A 17,857-nucleotide genomic window follows, 5' to 3' on the forward strand; every position below is an offset into this window, starting at 1 on the left:
TATTAGTGCCTGGCCGGAAAACTGTTTGAGGCGGGACCAAAGAGCCAAAACTCAATCCCCGCAAGCACAAATAGGTGAGTACAGTGCCGTTCGTAAACTGAATAGTCCCCGCCCCACAATTCCCGTTTTTTTTGACGGGAGGTGGAGGGGGGCCAGGTGCCAGACGAAGACGTCTGTTATGACATCCTTCGCCATACCTTCCGCTTCATTCATCATGTCTGTGGACTGAAAAGGCTGTAGGGGATTTTGAGTTGAAGAGACTAGAGTCTATGGCCTGAAGAGACTGTAAGGCTCCCATCCCTCTATCCTATTTCCGAGTATCGGGCAGCCGGAGCATAACCGCTCCATGGCTGGACCACCACCAACAGCAACAGTGCCGGAGCTGCTGGTGTTGTGAGTGGTGATGCTCTCTACAGGACCCGAGTACTGTCTTGGTGGTGACACTTGATATTGTTGTATTACAACACTAATGTTTATTTGTATTAAGATTTAGGTGTTACAATAGTGAAAGCCAGTGGCTCCGAGGGGCTCAGGGTGGAGCTGGCTGACACCATATTGGAATGTAATAACAGGTAGACTATGAGTTATTACTTTCATAATACAGTGGATGTTGGTCACTTAAGATTTTGTCTATACAAATATACTATACTTTTAAGGCTTACAATATGATAAAATCCGTGTTAGTCTAGGATGGCTACAGCATTGCTAGTGTTCTGAAGACATTGAAGTTTTTCAATGTCTTCAGCCGAGGTAATTTTCGTACTGATTTTTGTATCATCTGCAAAGGATGATGCGAAGCTGTGACTTGTATTTTTGTCTATATCTAATATGAGATTTAAGAAAAGCAGCGGTGCAAGGACTGTACCCTTAGGAACAGAGCTTTTAACTGTGCTTGGACTCGATTTTATATCGTTGACTGTTACTCGCTGAGTCCTGTTTGACAGAAAACTGTGTATTCAGCATCCTACTTTACCGGTTATTCCCATTGACGACTTCATTTTATACTGACTAGTAAGGAATTCTTTTAAAATAAATGAAGCTAAAACACAAACTTAAATATTCCTAGGCCTAGTATAGAACATATATGTACTGTATTAGGCCTCAGATATTGCATATTAGGCCTATGGAGGTTAGGATAGGTTAGTTTAGTTTGTCAAAGCAACACAAGTAAAAAATAGTTTTCCAGTTTGTCCAACTCAATAGTTCAGATTTTTACATTCTAATTTCATTGTACATCGGTATATATGTACTATGGTTCTCATCGTTACAATAAGTACTATCAAAACAGGAAGATGGGCTGGCTATTCGGATATGACGAAGTTTTGCCAGAAAATTATCCAGCCACGAAAATCGCCAGATACTGTACCTCAAATATTTGCATCAGCGGGCTTCCGATATGTGAACTTATACAGTACTTGGGAAAACTATATTTTAACTTATTTTGATAGTTTACCCCTGGTATATTCTGTACTTTTTTAAGGCTTGCAATATGATAAAATCCGTGATAGTCTAGGATGGCTACAGCAATGCTAGTGTTCTGAACCAACATTGTGGATCTTAATACTGGTATAGACATAACTTGTAAACATTATATTTGTTTTGCAGTCAATGGTGGATGAATGTTGGAGTGTTGAAGTTGCTATTTGTATAATATCGTGTAGTGGGACACTCGCAAGTTCTCAAGTGTAGGTTTCTTCATAAATATAACTAATCAGGTGAGTTAACAATAACATACAATATTGAAATAATATTATTTATCATTTTATTTGAAAAATGCATAATTGAACATCTGTTAATTGTTATAAATAGCTGTAAAGACATTTTGAGTTAAATATTGAAAGGTACACAATACCGTATTTCTATTTATGAAATATAATGCAATAATATTCTTGAAAGTTAATGCAGAAAGCCAAAATATGGTTATTTTTTAATTGCATGATGACTAATAGCCCCCCCTTCCCTGGGATAATTAGTCATTCATGGGGTAAAGTGATAAGGTTAGTAGTAAGTTCATTTACTACAAAATACTGCAATAATGGTACAGACTCCAGAGTAGATAACTGGAAACAAAATTTAGTATTGATCTTTTGCCTAAAATCTAATTTTAATGTTCAAGTTATAAATTTGAAAGTGAAACTAAATGTGGACATAGGTTATCATTGATTTTTAACTTGCTCAAGTGTTTAAAATTGAGGAAATAATGCTTAGCTAAAGTTCAAGAGCATGTAATTGCAGCCTTTTAAGTTTGTTGTCATTTACCAATATAAATACAAAGTAAATATTGTATAAAGTTAGCTTAATGAATTCCACATCATTTATTTATTCACAAATGACTGAAGAAAGTTTTAACAGAAGAGTAATGACTCTTGGCACAAAACTAACAAAATAGTAAAGTGGTCATTGTACTTCCCCGAACCATAATTTCCATGGCATCTGATAATCTCTAAGGAAAACTCACATGCAAATATTTCCCTCTTGATCATGGTAGATTAGTATATATGTGGTAAAGTGTAAGCTCTGAAGGGCCAAAATTGTTCTTAACCCAAGGTTGAGAACAGGATATTCACTTCTTGACTATCTTGCAACACAGACGGTGCTACATAGTCTTCCTGGTTCGGCAACTTTTAATAATCACTTGACATCAATTTGAAAACCTAAATTGTCATGCATTCCAGTTTCTATACTCTTCATGTTCTTGTATCTTTCTTATTCTAGATGTTATACAAACATTGCTGTTTGAATAACGTAAAATGGTAACGTAATTTAAAAGATCTTGTCATATTTTAGGTTTCACAAATTTTAATATGGTTAAAACTTGACCAGATTGTACAGGGATGAAATTACCATAGCATTTAAAGTTGATTAACATCAAATTTGGAATTGTACATTAAAGATTGATAATACTGTACCTTCATTCAAGTATTAAGCATTCTTATAGTATACAGTAATAGAATGTGTAGTCTCAGTTTGGAAGATTGACCAATAAACTAAATTGTACACATTGTATAATTAACATGACATGGCAAAATATTAAATATTTTGCAAGATTGATGTTACATAAATCTTCCAAGGAAGTCACTGATCCAGATTCTTGAAAAGATGAAGTAACTTCAATAAATACATCTGGCGAGTTTAGTCTTGGTTTAATGATACTAGATTTTGGCACTGTGGATTAAAATCATAACTAAAATTAGAAGGATTAAAGGGGATAAGTTGCTGTATGATACATTACAAAAGCTTAATGTGATAAAATTTCCCTAGCTATTTAAGGTAAACTCAAGTTTGTTTAAATACTGAGCAATTATAAAATAAAATTGAAACTGTATAGCCTAAATGGGGCTTAGTCCTGTTACCTGCTAAGTGGGCCCAGGCAATCCTCCAAGATTCCCTCCCTTCCCAAAGGCTAATGCTTCAGGTGCTGAATAACCTTTGAGGTTCAAGTACTTGTCCTCATGTCTATCTATGACTTATATTGTGCACCTCACATGGCATTTCATCTCATCATTAGACATTGTTATAATTATGCTCCCTGTTGATTCCGAAACGAATGATCAAACGTCCTGGTTTCTGGAAACTGTAGGCAGGGTATTTCAAGAACATTATCCCTAATGTTCTTATGAACATTAGGGATAATGAACACAACAAGGTCTGTGCTTATATGAATTAATGAAGTAGTTCATTTAGTTTCACTAAATATAATTTTATGATTAATCGGGTCTACTAAAAAATTTGTTGCCCTTTATGGTCCCTAAGGGGGTATATAATTACCTCTTCTAGGTACTGCTTTAATATTTGAACTCTGGTTTCCCTTCAAAATGCATTTTGTTTTTTTTTGAGCTGTTATATACAGTTTTATTAAAATACATCTTGTGATTGAAATCCCAATAATGGTTTACACTGGAATTATTGAGAATATCAGGAGCCATGAGGATTCGAACCTGCACACTGGATACTTGCAAACACCCGCCTTAAACCATTGAACTACTGTACAACATTGTATAAAGCAATGTAACCTAGGATTCAACTGAATCTTCTAGGAGTCCTGAAGCTTCCACTGAAGCAAAATTTGGGTTTCACACATTGTCCACATGCACTCAGGCCATGGTATTCCTTCAACACATTTAAAGAGAAGCATTTGGGTACAACTATACCAGAGCCAGAGTGTATATGGACAATGTGTGAAACCCTGAGTTTGCTTCAGTGGAAGCCTCAGGATTCCCTAAAAGATTCAGTCAAATCCCAGGTTGCATTACTTTTAGCATGTTATGGTTCAATGATTCAAGGCGTGTGTTTGGGAGTACCCAGTGTGCAGGTTCGAATCCTCCTCATGGCTCCTACTGATTTTCTCATTGGTACATCATATTAATGTGATTTATTTGTGCAGTGACATTATTCCTATCAAATTTTGTTACTGTACTGCTTTTTGTATTCCTCAACTCTTCAATAATCCATGACCAGTGTCTCCAACATATGATAAACTGCAATCGTTGCAATTTATTACAAACACAATTATTATTATTACCTTTGCTAACACAACTCCGGCTGATTTTATTATCACCGCCAGCAACAATGTTATCAACAGTACCATCATTCTCTTCATCATCATTATTATTACTGTATTATTATTACAGTACTGTATTATTACCGTTACTTTTGTTGTTATTGAGTTCAAAGTTTTTCCTAATACACTAGCATGTTGGAAGTCAAAAAAACATGCAATTAATGTCACTGATGTCTTGTATATTTTTCCATAACTGGTATGTAAGGGAACTTTATAATCTATTTTCTTTATTCCATTTATTTATTTTGCTACCATTGTAGAATATACTCTTTGCTTTTTTCTTACAGTTGTCAATGTGCCAGCGGGGGTGAGTGAGTTTTATGAAGCAATTGGTAATATGGTAACTTCAATACTGTATATTAAAACTCAGGTTCCCATAGGCTTGAAAAAAGACCAACAATTAAGTTTTTTTTTTTCAATCAAATATCAAATCAAATCAAATACATCTTTGTATTTTGCCCCCTCCTCCAGAGTGTCACCTTGTCATTGTGAGGGGCCTCACGTACAACTCCCTAGGGCCGGTGAGGGTTGCCTGGGCCCCCCTCTCTTGGTATTGTATGTGCTAAGGTACACACCCCATAGGGATCTTGTTTGGGTCAACAGACCTCCTGCTGTAGGGGGCTACCCATGAGGGATTTGTTGATGGTTTGGTGTCCAGGCTGGGGAGAAAGAGGTCTTTGCACCATTGTGGGAGAATGGGCAATGCAGTAGGATTCCCCTGTTAAAAAGGGGGGAGCACGACTGGGGACAACGCACCCCTTCCAGCACTGGCCAGTGCTCTACCTCCCTAACTGCCCTGGTAGGTGGTATGTCTTGGCTCCTTGACCCAGACTTTTGAAATTAATGCTGTATGGATACGGAACTGACTTCTTTTACGCAGGCTCATAGGGTGGGCGACCAGGCCTCGCAAGATGGCCAGTGATAGAAAATTGGGTTCCAGCTACATTGGCCCCAGACCAGGCTCCTTTGTTGACTCCCGACTGACCCACTCTGCTTCCCTCTCAATTCCGTGGCAGGGTTGAGCCCCAAGCCCCCACCTTGTCACGTAGAGTGGCTCCATATCTCATTGTGACAATGGCGCCTTTTAACACTCCCCTCATACTGGGGGAGCTCAGTGCCGTAACTCCCACACTTGAACACACACGATTCCTCCCAACTCATCTACATTCCAGGATTTGTTTGGTCCTGCCAAGCGGACTAAGTATTTTGATCTTTTTCACATTGATTGTACGCGTCGTGATGATTTACACATACATAAACACCTGGTTGGTTCATTTGATACCCATGTCACTTTTAATCCCACCCACACTGCCACACGTGTTATCTTGAGATGATTTCGGGGCTTTAGTGTCCCCGCGGCCCGGTCCTCGACCAGGCCTCCACCCCCAGGAAGCAGCCCGTGACCGCTGACTAACTCCCAGGTACCTATTTACTGCTAGGTAACAGGGGCATTCAGGGTGAAAGAAACTTTACCCATTTGTTTCTGCCTCGTGCGGGAATCGAACCCGCACCACAGAATTACGAGTTCTGCGCGCTATCCACCAGGCTACGAGGCCCCTGATTGGGTTCCTGCAACTACACGAGGCCCCGTGTAGTTGCATCTCCTTCTCAGGAGGCAGCAGACTGCCTGGCATCATTGTCCTGCATTGGTGAGACCCCAGTTTGGGTCTCCAAAAATGACTGGTTAAATGCCAGCATTGGCACAGTCATTCTCCCGCACCATGTCGTTACTGGAGGTAGAGAGCTAAAAGACTACCATGAGGATATTAAATATATTCTCTCGAGGCCTAAGGCCATTCTATCCTCCAGACTGACACATTCACTCGATCCCCTCGTACGCCATTGTCAGCCGCTTTGAGTAGTCAAAATCTCTTTTTGTTTGTAGGTCCCTTCCGTCTTCCATTATTCTTGCTGGTACCAGATGCTCCATTCAGGAATACCTTCCCTCTCTTCTTGTCTGCAATAGGTGTTGGAAATTTGGGCATGGTCTCTTGTGATGCACTAGTGAGGTATGCCCTGTTCCCCCTTGTGTGGAGTCCCGGGTCATTTTAAGACAGAATTCTCTTCTTCAAGCCTCACTGCATTAATTGCAGTGATGCCCACCTTGCCTTCTTCCACTCATGCATACACTGCAAATTTGTGGATGCCATTCTCAGTTTAAAACATTTTCCTCATGGAAAGAAATCCGATCACAGACGCTAGGTTGGACATGACTTATGCTCATGTATTGCATCACACTTCTCCTTCCCCACCCTTCACCCCTTTCTCAATTCCACCTTTTCCAGGCCTTAGACACCAATGCCTTCACCAGTTTCCTGTCTTCTGCTCCTCTCTATTCTGACAGAGAATCTTCCTCATAGTTCATCGCTTGATGTTTCTGCCCTCCCCTCCCAGTCTTCTGCCATTCAGTTCAGTGTCACCACCTCTTCCCTCTTCTCTGTCCCCTCTAGCCTTTCTTTCCCAACCCAGTCTTTCTTCTCGATCCTCCCAGTCATCTTTGTGTCTGCTCTTGTTCTTCATCTCCTGCTGAGACTTTAGAGACTGTTGCACATTGCTGCTGGCACGCCTATATCACAGTTAGAAGCGTAAACCTGGTTCCTCTCCATTTTTCTCCACAGCTGGCAAGAAGGCATTGATCCATCCACTGCTTCTCCTCCCATGTGTGTGGTAGGGTTGACTTACCCCTTTATGGAGAATCCCATGGCCCTTGATTTTCCTCTGACGCTGTCTTTGATCAAGTGCACTCCAATGTTTGTCTCTCCCCATTCCTTTGATTGTCCATCTTTAGGGCCTTCTTCCACCCAGGACTTTGTCAGTCTGCCTTCATCCCCTCCTACCCCCACGACTCAATCGTCTTTGCTTGATTTACCTATGCCCCCATACCCTGATTTCACTGAACCTGTGCCTGATCCTCCTTAGTATCCCATGTTCATCTATGATTTTTTTTTTCCTCCTGTCTCTATTTTTGACTATTTAATCTTCAATGGAATATTTGTGGCTTTTATGCTAACTTCCATGAACTCCTACTTCTGATCTCTCAGTTTTCACCACTTTGTGTATGTCTCCAGGGGCTGATGCTTGGCACACATCCTGGTTCCTTCTGCAGTTGTTCCTATCTCTCTCTCTTCCCCTATAGCTTTTGTTGGGGGATTGAACTGTACTGCTCTGTTGATCTGTGATGGCCTGTAGGGCCATCTGTACAGCTAAGAGTGAGAGTTGGAAATCTATGTCTCCACCATTACAGTTGACACTCCTCTCCCCCAGATCTGGAACAAAATCCATAAGACAGCACATACGTTTGTTCCAGATGTCTCACCAGTCCTAACTCTAGTCGCCAGTTCTTCTGTTGTGGCTGATCCGATGTCGGTCGCTTATGAACTGGGTCCAGACACAATTTTCGACAGTTAGCTATGGTTCTCATCTTCCTTAGATGTTAGCACACATCTCCAGCCCCCCACCCCCCTATAACGATCCTTTCTCTCGGAACTCCAGTCTACCCTGACCTTCTTCAGTTCTACGGCAGCAGGCTCAGATGACATTCATTGTGAGATGATTCGCTGTCTCTCTCCATGCACTTTTATGATTTACTGAATATTTATAACCATATCTGGGAGTCGTCGTCAGTTCCCGAGGACTGACTTGAGGCAATTCTTCCTATTCGGAAACCAGATTCTCTAGGGACGACATCTAAGGACTTGCACCCCATTGCACTAACGAGTTGCAACTGCAACTTTTTTTAACACATGGTCAATGTCCGTTTGATGTGGTTCTTAGAACACTATCACCACCTTTTCCCTTTTCAATTTAGCTTTTGCAAGTGTCACAGCACAACTGATATCTTAATGAACCTGGAGGTCTATATTTGTACTGCTTTTGCTGTGAAGACCTCGATTATTGCTGTCCTTTTTGATCTGGAAAAGGCGTATGGCACAACCTGGAGATACCATATTTTGTCCCAACTCCATTCTTTTGGCATTGTGGTAATCTCCCTCTCTTCCTACAAAGCTTCCTCTTTAGTCTTTCCTTTAGTGTGAGGCTTGGTACCACTCTTATGTGCCTCTTTTTAGCAATACGAAGGTGTACCCCAAGGAAGTGTTCTGAGCACTATTTTTCCTGGTTACTCTCACTGGTCTTTGTTGTTGATTTAGGGGCGACAACGATCGAGGGATCGGATGCACCCAATGGTCTTCTTTACATCCTTACCTGGCATTCTTTCAGCTCTCTCTGTTGACAATCTTACCCTCTGCTGTTTATGTATTGACACCTTTCCTCCAACGACAGCTTCAATTTGCAATTACATAATGCTGTGTTATCCTGGGCCACCAATCATGGCTTCAAGTTCTCTACAACTAAGACTACATAGTCTTAGTCTCCCCATTCTACGACTGGGGAGACTACATAGTCTCCCCAGCTTGGCTCGTTTTAATAATTACTTTGTATTTTGCCTGAATAAATTCCGGAATTTTGTGCTATGACTTTTACTCGGAAGCAGTTCATTCTTCGCCCCCTCCCTTTTGTTGCTCTATCGTAGTCCTCTTTTGTACAAAGATTCTGCTAAACTTTTGGGGTTAATCTTTGAAACTCGTTTATCTTTGTCGCCCCATATCGCTTACCTTCGAATTGAATGCTCTTAAGGCCCTTAACTTAACGTCCTGTTCCATACTTCCTGGGAAGCTGTTAAACACACCTTCTCTATTTACATTCCTCTCGTGCTGACTAAACTCGATTATGGCTGTCCCACTTACTCGTTTGCCTCTCCTTGAACTCTTTTGTCTTCTTGATGGTCTGCACCATACTGGGTTACGCCTCAGATCTGGTGCCTTCTTTTGTCCCCCTACCTTGAGCCTGTATGTTAAAACCGGCATCCTATCTCTACAGGATCGTTGTGATCATTACTGTCTTCGCTACCTTACACAGTCCCTACAACATCCTCTCTGACTTAATAAATTTCAACATTGGCTGTTTCTTATCTCCAGCAGATTTAAGACAATAGAGTTTTGCTGGGTTCCCAGCCATATTGGTGTTTCCTTAAATGAGCATGTGGACACTGCCGTTAATGAGGCTATCCGCACTTGTCCTAATTCCCACAAAGGCATTACTTATTCCAACTTCTACCCAGTTATTCATTCAATCTTTATTCTGTGCCCATTGGCAAGGTCATTGGTCTTCTATTACTGGTAACAAACTGCGTGGTGTTGAGGGTAGCCTATCCCCTTGGTCATGTTGAACTCACTGGAGTGCAGCCCAGCTCCATAGTGTCCGAACTGTATTGTCAATCTTACGGTAGTGCATATCTTTGTTGAATGTCCTTAACTTTCAGGACATGCGTGTCTTGCTTTCCCGAGTGTCCCTTGATAGAATCCTTGTTGACTCAAGACACCTTTGATATCATTTGCCTTGTGCACTTTTGTTCTTGTATTGGCATCCTTAGTGATATTTAGCATTTGTTTAATATCCTGCACCTTTCATGTTGCTACATAGTCTCCCCAGCTTGACGCCTTTTAATAATTCTTTGTATTTTTGCTCGAATAAATTCCGGAACCTTATATGGATATTTGTAAATAAATAAGTAACTTCAAAACTAACTACAGTATATTGGCTTAGTATATGTTACTGGATTTTAAGTAATTAATGAAATTAGAAGTGAAACAAATAAGAATCAGAAACAATACCATGTTGTCCAAGAGTTTTGGCTAACCAGGTTGGAAGACTTTTTTGGGGGAGAATGAATACATGAGACAACCGTTTGTGAGAATCTTAGACAGTCCATACATATAAAGGAGAGTAGAGAGTGTTAGAGAAATATTTTCATATACTGTATATATTTAAGATTGTAGTAATCATTTTTAATACAGAAATTAAATTTATTCTCATTTGATTAATGGAATCAAACTTCTGATTTCATTAATCACTTAAAATTCAGTAATATCTACAAAGGCAATACGTATGGGTAATTTTTAAGTTACTGTACTTGTTCACAAATATCATTATTGATAATGTTCCAGAATTTATTTGGGCAAAATACAAAGATGTATTTGAGTTCCCCCCTCCCCATAGGTACAGTCTGTGAATTAATCATCATACACTTTTTTTAAATTTAACAGTATTTGTCTGAAGCATATGGAGTAGCAATGGGCTCTTCTCTTTCCTCTATTTTGGCCAACCTTTACATGGCATTTTGAGATGCGTGTCTTACCCAACATTAACTTAATTTGCCTAAAAATATATTTTTGGGGAAAGATATGGTGTTGATACTTTTGTGGTAGGTGATGCTGATGATGAGAGTTCCATCAGTGTGTTCTTAATCATTTAATTTGCCTGTCATATATAATTACAAAAAACCCTTTTTGGACAGTATGGTTATGAAAAACTATGGGGGTATTGGTACCACTGTTTATCATTAAAACATGCACACTGAGCAATACATTATTCTTCATTACAGTGATTTAGTTGAGAACAAAAAAAGTAATTGTTGGCCTTTTAGGTCTTTGCTTGTGTCCCTGAGTTTTTGGATAATGAAGTCAACCATCTTACCAATTGTTTCATCAAACATGCTTATCAAACTGGTACACTGACAAAATGCTAAGAATGTATTTTACAATGGTAGCAAAACAAATGTAATGAAGAAAATGGATTATAAAGTTGCCTTACATACCAGCTATGGAAAAAATATTCACAGATTTCAATAATAGTAAGTAAAAGTGTATTTTTGACGTCCGAAATTTTTGATGAATGATTAAATATCCTTGTTTCTAGAAACTGTAGGCAGGGTATCACAAGAACATTCTCCATAATCTGAACACCACAAGGTCTGTGCTTATGAGGAAAATACCAGCACCCATACGGTTTGGTCTGTCCAGTCTCTGCATCTGAAAGTGTTTAAAAATAGGATTTTGTTTAGGGGTGAGGAAGGATTCGGTTATGAAAGCTAAGTCCGGTTCGGATGAGTAAAGGAATTGTTTAAGTTCTGTGAGAGATGCTTTAATGCTTTTTGTGTTCCAAGTCATGAATGTTAGGGGAGCCATTTAGGATGTGTCTGTTTTCCTTGGCATGCCAGTAGTAGTACGTGTTGGATACCTAGATGTGGATGCGGTCTGTGTGTTACTGTTGGTACTGGCGGTTTGGGTTTGTGGCAAGTCAGCCTGTGGAATTCTTTTGGTAAGGCGTGCTAGGGAGTTATTCTATCATCTGTTGAAACAATGTGTGTCCAGCAATGGTGGCTTTGTTTGGGATGTCTTTTGGGTCAGCCTCAGGGGTGGGTTGTGTAAAGAATTTAGTTAGCAGTCGCTCCAGCGTCTTTTCAATGCGTGTGACCAAAGTTTCAACAAGATCCGGATTCAGTTGTGCATTTTGTGAGAGATGGTTGTGGTAGTGTCGGTGACAGATATATCAGGTACAAGCAAAGGCTGTGTTAGGTTGTTTCAGTGCACTACTGTATAGCAGGTTGTTGTTAGGGAGAACCATAGTTTTTGCTGCTGCTATGTATGATGGACATTGTTTGCATGTAATGTCGTGGTCGCCACCACAGTTTGAGGAGGTAAGTGTATCTGATGTACAATCTTGCGTGTAATGGGAACGAGAGCATTTCCAACATTTAATGTCTTTGGTGCAGCCTTTCCAGGTATGGTTAAAACATTGAGTGGGACGTGGTATATACACCTCTAGTTTATGGAGGAAGGCATTTAAGCAAATCCTGTCAGGGGTATGTAGTCTAGAAAGGTAAGCAGAGCAGTGGCTGTGTCAGTCAGTTGTCCGCATAAATGTTTTGATTCCATGGATCGGGATGTCATGTGTGTCAAGTTGTGCTTTGATGTAGTCTACCACATGTCGGATTACATATGTTGTTAATCGGTCCCCTAGTGGTTTATAGCCACAGATGTCAGTAATGTCTGAAAGTTTTAGTTGTTTGCGGTCCACTGCGATGAGGTTTTTCTGTCTCATATTGTGGACATCGATCGCGAATATATTTATATGAGATACGTTGTGCTCGGCTATTTCTGAACACATTTTGCTGTTCGCCATCAAAGGGAATGAATAAAGTTTGCAAATCAGAAGAATTTAGTGTACCTTGGAGGTTGATAGTGAGGCCGCGTGGTGCCGGTATGGTCTCTGTAAGTTGTGGGCGTTTCGCCTCCAATCTGTTTGCCGTCTAGGAAAACTCGATCTAGATCCTCTTGTAAGACCGGGTGATGTTCATGATCTAAATGTGTGGCATGCAACAGTGGTTCCCCAGTGTCCTCAAAGGTATCGTCGATATTTGCAGGAGAGACACTGCGCGAACCTCCACCAGACGCCATGATGGCTCTCAGCTGGGCTAATGGCCGTTGTTTGTCCTTTTGAGACACTAGATTGTGTTGCAGAGTACATTGTTGGTGGGACGGCTGTATCTTTGAGTCAGAAGTGTGAGCCTGGCTTCTTTGCTTCCTCCTCCCCGGCGGGTAAGAAGGGTTTGGTTTCTTCCTCGCCCCCTACATCCCCTGCTGCTGCTATGGAGGTGTCTTGGCCCCCCCCCAGCTGTCACGTTCCCTTACCTATCCATTGTTTGTTCCATTTATCTTCCCCGAGTATCCCGGTTTCTCTTCCTGGACTCCTGGTAGGTGATTTCAATTGTCGACATACCCTTTGGGGGGGGGTGATGTTATGATAAACACCCAAGGTTGCCTTCTTGAACCGTTCATCCTCTGTTATGAAATTTGGTGAGCCCCACTGATTTCGACCCGAAGTCGCTCCGTTTCGTGTGTTGATGTTTGCTCGTCTTCCCTTTAGTTAGATTTTGAGTGGTTGGTGGTCGATGGCAGTGAGCAGTTTCCCATCGTGTTAGTATCTGTGACATTTCCATTCTGCGTCTCGTTGTTTATAACACTGCTGTATTGCTCGTGGAATGTAAGCATGCAGGAAGAGACATTGTCGCCGGTAGACACCTGAATGTGTTTTGTTTGTTTGGGAAGGCATGTAGGGCCATGTCTTATGTCTCCACCATCACGTCAGAAACTGCTGTGGAAGCATATGCAGAAGATAGTGGGTAAGTTCGTTCGCAATGTCTCCCCGGTTGTGACTGAATTGAGTTCCAAGCCTCTTCTTGAATTTCTGTGGCCATAACGATGCCTTCTGTGAGCTTCGGTCTGTGGTGGCATTCATTATGAGTCGTGGCTCGATGCTGTTGTCGTTCGTGTGCGTAAAGGGGGGGGTGTGTCACGTCATCCCCCACGAGTTATGTCTGCAAGCTTTTTGAGGGTATGGTTATCAGAGCAGTATCACGTCGTTTCCGTAAGTGCTTGAGGTTTATATTTGTACTGCGAAGAATTTGGTCGTTGCCGTCCTGTTTGAACTGCAAAAGGCCGACGAGAGTATGATATTGTGTTTCAACTTCATGGTTTTGGGTGGAATGTCCCTCCAAAGTTTGTTTGTCTGATCGTTGCTTGATAACACTGTCTCTGCCCGCAGGTAGTGTTGTGAGCACTACTTTTTGTCCTCCCATGTTGGGACACTGATCATTCCGTTGTGTCGAAGGAATCTGGTGGGGTTAATCATTGACAGCGCACATCTCTTACCTCCGCAGTGAATGTCCTTTTCCTCCCATAGTTCTTGGGGGAGTGGATAGGCGTATGGTCGTGTGTAAAGTAGATTACAGTTGTCGTGCGCGTTTCGTTTGACTCCCACGTTATATGTTGACAGTGGCGTGATCACTAATGTTCTTGAAGTTGTTGTTTCTCTTCAGCACCTCCCCCCCCCCCCCCTGCATGGAGGGTGTGGTTGGGATGTTTTGTACATCACTAAAGGTATTAATCGTGGTACGGTTTTTTCTTGACACTCATAGATATGTCGGCTGCCATCTTCAGAGCAGAACTTTGTGGTATTGTCAATGCTCGAACATTTTATGTTCTCGAATAAATAGTAATCTCTTGAGTTCCCAGCCATGTAGGTGTGGATGCTGCTAGAGAGGCAATGTGGCGTAAAGGTATTTGTTCATTGTTGGCAACAAAGTGTGTAGTCGTAAGTGGCGATGGTGGCCATACTGGCCACTGTTATCGTCGCGCGTTGTATTGTGACCCTCAATAGGACATTTGATAGTGGCGATATTTAGGGCCTTGTGATTATTTTGGACGTGCGTTGTTCTGATAAGGCATTAAAATATGAAGTATTTATAATGACCCAAAGTATCGTGAATATGTGTGTGACTTAAGATTGAAACCAGCAATTGATTTGTTAAGTTAATGTTCTGATTGCAATTGTTTGTATTTTCAGTGTGTGATGGGCGAATAGAAGAAATGATGTGTTATGAGGCAGTTGTCCTGTACATGAAGAGTGTGGTTGGTGCATAGACTTCTTACTGCTGGAGGGGACTACCACCACACCCCCCCCTCCACCTTGTGACGTTGGAAATCGTCGCCAGAAAAGAAAACAAAATTCACAAGCGTCTATGTAAAGATTGTTATTATAGGAGTGTAGGTGGAGCGCTGTTTACCTTGTAGATGACGGGGAAAATGTTGCCTTCAGCATAGACATGTAGTATATGATACATAGTAGAAGGAATTGATTTGTGAATAAAAGTTAAACATGTTTGAAGATATGCATACCGGTCTGGTAGTTATTGTATTAAATATAAACCACACAAAGTGTATTGGTGGGGGTACGTAATTAGTCCGTTTCGTACAAATCACCTCAGCTGTATTACAGGGAATACTTAGGTGGCCCTCCAATAGAGTGTGTAAGTGAGACACTGTCAATTGTTGTAGGATATATGTGCGTAGTCATTTGTAGATTGTGCCTATGACAGTTAAATTGTTTGTGCCAAGAAGAAGGCAACTGTTGTTGCAAGGATCCTGCACAATGAGTATGGCATTGTATTTTCGTAACCCAATTTTATTTAGTAACACGGTGTTGAATACAGACTGTGAGAAGATGGTAAATAATGTATGGCATGAATATAACATAGTACGCCATGCTGACCACTACGTTTCTAAACCAAGAAATGGTTTGTTGGGTACGTAAGCTATATAAATGGGTGTGAATGTTTACATTCCCTGCAATATAGTTTCTGTCGTAGCCGTTTTATGTATAAAAGATACATATCTTTTAACCATCAAAATACAGGAGGTGTATTGGAGGGAATGTAAACATTTCCTGCAATGGGTGGTACTTTGTTGACGCTGAAACGTCAAGCCAATACGTCGAGGTTGACATAGGTTTCCCGTTTAGAAACAACCTAGTGAGTATGTTAGGCTGTAAAAAAAAATGGTTATCTTAACATACTCAGTAGGTTAGGTCGATGTTTACCTTGGCAATAGTTTTATAGTAAACTATTATGACAAGCTCGACTTGTATGCAATGTCAGGCCACGGGAAGAGAGACACGAATTTCGTATATTAATACATGTTGCGAAGGAGTGGAATTACAGGTATAAATAGGGAGGAGAGAATGGTGCAGTACGTTACCATTATCTCCTGCCTATTTATGTGTGTAATTCCACTCCTTGGCAACATGTATTAATATAGGAAATTCATGTTCCCCCCCCGGACATTGTCGTATTATATATATCACAAAAGTCCTGAGTGATAGTAAGGCGATATATTACAATCATATCACTACTATCACGCAGGAGTGTTGTTGTTATATATAAATATTTATATACGTTGTACCTAGAATGCACTTCTCGGCCTAGTAAGCCAAGTTTTCCTGAATTAATATATTTTATGTTATCAAATGATAAAAGTAACCATTTCATTACGTATGAGGTCAATTTTAACATAGGGTTGGTTAGGTAGTCGAGAAATGATTAATGCATGAATACTTGGCGTAGAAGTGCGTTGTGGGTACGACATATTCAATAAATATAATTAGATATTATAGATTTATATATATATAATATTTATTAGTGTATACTGGCAGCAGGTTTTCTTTCAAACATGTTTCATTGAATAATGTGTATTTATTATTTTCTGGTTTGGGCTTGTATCCCTCTAACTATTTTCTTAGCATCAGGGCTTAATTGGAATAGGAGTTCTCCAAAACTCATTTTCGTACTTTTAAGGTGAAGAAAAAGAAGACACTCTTACTATCTAAGAGTGTCTTCTTTTTCTTCACCTTAAAAGTACGAAAATGAGTTTTGGAGAACTCCTATTCCAATTAAGCCCTGATGCTAAGAAAATAGTTAGAGGGATACAAGCCCAAACCAGAAAATATATATATGTTGTACCTGGAACTCACTTCTCAGCCTACTATGCAAGGCCCGATTTGCCTAATAAGGCAAGTTTTCCTGAATTAATATATTTACTAAAAATACTTTTCCTCATGAAATGATAAAGCTACCCATTTCACTATGTATGAGGTCAATTTTCTTTTATTGGAGTTAAAATGAACGTAGATATATGACCTAACATATATAGGTAAGGTAGACGTTTTTTCTGGCTACCTTACCTATATATAGGTTATATATCTACGTTAATTTTAACTGCAAGAAAAGAAAATTGACCTCATACATAGTGAAATGGGTAGCTTTATCATTTCATGAGGAAAAGTATTTTTAGTAAATATATTAATTCAGGAAAACTTGCCTTATTAGGCAAATCGGGCCTTGCATAGTAGGCTGGGAAGTGCGTTCTGGCTACGATATGTAAAAATTATAATATATTTATTTAAATATATTATAGAATATATATATTAATAAATATATGTTAAATTAATATAATAATATATATATATATTATATTAATTTAACATATATTTAATATAATATATTATATTATTATATTAATTTAACATATATAATATATATGTTATATTAATTTAACATATATTTATTAATATATATAATATATGTTAAATTAATATAATATATATAATATATTAATTATATATATTATATTAATTTAACATATATATTATATTAATTTAATATATATGTTAAATTAATATAATATATATAATTAATATATTATATATATTATATTAATTTAACATATATTATATATATTAATAAATATATGTTAAATTAATATAATATATATAATAATAAATATATGTTAAATTAATATAATATATTATATTTTATATAAAATATATTATTATATATATTATATTAATTTAACATATATTTATTAATATATTATTATATATATATTAATATAATATATATAAATATATATTATATATAATAATATATTAATAAATATAATAATATATTTTATATATATAATATTATTATATATAATATATATTAATAAATATATTATATATAATATATATATATTATATTAATTTAACATATAATTATATATATTATATTAATATATATAA

General features: G+C 39.0%; 1 long non-coding RNA gene across 2 annotated transcripts; it reads left to right on the forward strand.

The window, feature by feature from the left end:
- The first annotated feature begins 282 nt into the window (after window positions 1-282).
- Window positions 283-15,834, forward strand: LOC123772403 (uncharacterized). Of its 2 annotated transcripts, none has more exons than XR_006774646.2 (3): window positions 283-423; window positions 1,606-1,715; window positions 14,807-15,834. It is a non-coding gene; the product is annotated as an uncharacterized lncRNA (long non-coding RNA). The 2 variants fall into 2 exon arrangements; XR_006774644.2 differs by having other exon boundaries at window positions 309-572.
- The last annotated feature ends 2,023 nt before the right edge of the window (window positions 15,835-17,857 follow it).

Source organism: Procambarus clarkii, chromosome 17 (genome assembly GCF_040958095.1).
Source record: "Procambarus clarkii isolate CNS0578487 chromosome 17, FALCON_Pclarkii_2.0, whole genome shotgun sequence".
Lineage (NCBI taxonomy): Eukaryota > Metazoa > Arthropoda > Malacostraca > Decapoda > Cambaridae > Procambarus > Procambarus clarkii.